We start from the raw sequence: 2,962 nt of genomic DNA, 5'->3' as shown, positions 1-2,962 counted from the left end.
CCCACCCTTACGTGAATCATCCCTTTGTCCAGTGTCTCCACACTGTACAGCTGCCTGCCTGTTAGTCACTCAGTAGCCATCTCGTTGATCAGATTGACTGTCACGGTATTATAGTGCTTGTGTCCAAGTCACCCTTATTTTACTTAGTAACGGCCCCAAAGTACAGAGTGGTGATGCTGGCAATCTGGATATGCAGAAGAGAAGCCGTAAAGTTCTTCCTTTAAGTGAAAAGGCAAGAGTTCTTGACTTAACAGGGAAAGAAAAAAATTATATGCTGAAGCTGCTAAGATCTACAGTAAGAACGAATCTTCTACCCATGAAACTGTGAAGAAGGAAAAAGAAACCCATGCTAGCCCTAGCTGGTTTGGCTCGGTGGATAAAGCATTGGCCTGTTTACTGAAGGGTCCTGGGTTCGATCCTGGTCAAGGGCACATGCCTGGTTGTGGGCTCGATCCCCAGTGGTGGGTGTGCAGGAGGCAGCCAATCAATGATTCTCTCTAATCATTGATGTTTCTCTATCTCTCTCCTTCTCCTTTCCTCTCTGAAATCAATAAAAATATATTAAAAAGAAAATAAGAGAAAAGAAAAACCCATGCTAGTGTTGCTGTTGTACCTCAAACGGCAAAGGTTGCAGCCACAGGGTATGATAAGGGCTAACTTAAGAGGGAAAAGGCACTAAGTTTGAGGGCAGGAGACATGAACAGAAAACATATTCCTAATGAAGGCAACATGTTACACCAGAAAGCACTGAGCCTACACGAAGATGATCCCTTCAGCCAGGGTCCCGTGAAATGAGTGGCCACATTCACATAACTTTCATTACAGTATACTGTTATAATTACTCTATTTTATTATTAGTTACTAGAGGCCTGATGCACGACATTCGTGCACTGGGGGGGAAGGGGTCCCTTGCGGGGGAGGGATCCCTCAGCCAGGCCTGTGCCCTCTCGCAGTCTGGGACCCCTCGGGGGATGTCCACCTGCCGGCTTATGGGGAGTGGGCCTAAGCTGGCAGGTGGACATCCCCCAAAGGGTCCTTAGTGCTGCTGTGGAGGCGGGAGAGGCTTCCGCCACTTCCACTGTGCTTGCCAGTGGCTGAGTGGCACTCCCCCTGTGGGAGCGCACTGACCACCAGGGGGAAGCTCCTGCATTGAGCATCTGTCCCCTGGTGGTCAGTGCACATCATAGCAACTGGTCATTCCACTGTTCGGTCAATTTGCACATTAGCCTTTTATTATGTAGGATTGTTGTTCATTTCTTCCTGTGCCTAATTTATAAATTCAACTTCATCATAGCTATGTATGTATAAGAAAAAACATAGTACATATAGGATTCAGCACTATCTACAGTTTCAGGCATCCACTAGAGGTGTTTGAACATAGTCCCTGTGGATAAGAAGGGACTACTGTACCTTTTTTTTGGTGATGTAATTATTGGAACTCACTGTTTCATAAATTGGTGCTCGCCAATCACCTTCTGTCTGCCTTCCTGGTTCCTCCTCACTTCTACCTTTCGTTGACTTCAGCTCTCAGGTGAAATGGGTAAATTCAGACCTGAAGGGGGAAGTGACTGCTGCTGTAGATGATAGAGATGTTGGATTTAGAACAGCTGCTTGGGAAACAGGCATTTGATCTGAGCAAGAAGTCTAAAGTTCTTCAAGGTCGTCACACAACCCAGAAATAAGAGTCTGTAGGACACTTAGTTTAATTCTTTCAAGATTGACTTCATAACTCTTTTTCTGAATGTTTAAATCCCATCACTATTAACCCATTGTTTTTTGTTCCTTGTAGGACATTTTGACAGCATTAGTCAAAGGTGTGCAAATCTTTCTAGAGGGGATGAAGCTACATGAGATTATTCATTGGTGAGTAACTACTATCGTAAGATCAATCTATATGTAGTGAAGCATCTAGATACAGAGTAGTAATTAGTATATTAATACTTTTTTTGTGGTTCCTACTAGATATGAAGTGGTTAATTTATTAGCTTAAGAAAGATACTTCTGCCCTAGCTGATTTGGCTCGATGGATAGAGCGTTGGCCTGCGGACTAAAGGGTCCCAGGTTTGATTCTGGCCAAGGGCATGTACCTTGGTTGCGGGCACATCCCCAGTAGGGGGTGTGCAGGAGGCAGCTGAACGATGTTTTTCTCTCATCGATGTTTCTAACTCTCTCTCTCTCTCTCCCTTCCTCTCTGTAAAAAAATCAAAATATATTTTTTAAAATGTTTAAAAAAAAGATACTTCACTGTATTGTAATTGTCAAGGAGTGAAAATATTGGCTAAAAGCATTGGCTGAGCCTGGCCAGCATGGCTCAGTGGTTGAGCATTGACCTATGAACTAGGAGGTCAGGGTTCAATTCCTGGTCAGGGTGCATGCCCGGGTTGTGGTCTCCATCCCCAGTAGGGGGTGTGCAGGAGATAGTTGATCAGTGATTCTCTCTCATCATTGATGTTTCTATCTCTCTTCCTCTCCCTTCCTCTCTGAAATCAATAAAAATATATTTAAAAATAAAAACATTGGCTGAGCTGTACCCCTGCTGTAAAAATTTGATATATAACAACATACCATCATATGCCAATAGGCACCTGACCTTCTAGAAAGTCATGAGAGATCAAAGACAGGAATCATTTAATATGACAATAGATGCATTAACAAGATCCAAATATGATTTAATTACTTGTCCCTGTTTCAGATATTAGCCTGAGAAATTTTGTTTTTCTCAGCACATATTGACTATATTTTAAAGGAAAAGGAGCATACTATAACCTTTGAGTCCGGAGAAGAGCAATGTCAGTTTATGTATTTAATGTCTTAAATTGCTTTTATTATCATCTTTGATGGTTTGTAAAAAAAAAAGTTAATAGATCCTCTCTCTCACATCTGGAACTATAAATCAATCCTGTTTAGTAGCTTGCGTCTCTTTGTGCTCACTAATAAACTCATAGCAGCTGATGGTTGTTAT

The sequence above is a fragment of the Myotis lucifugus genome, unplaced genomic scaffold (assembly GCF_000147115.1).
Source record: "Myotis lucifugus unplaced genomic scaffold, Myoluc2.0 scaffold_191, whole genome shotgun sequence".
Taxonomy (NCBI): Eukaryota; Metazoa; Chordata; class Mammalia; order Chiroptera; family Vespertilionidae; genus Myotis; species Myotis lucifugus.
Note: the sequence above shows the minus strand (reverse complement) of the source record.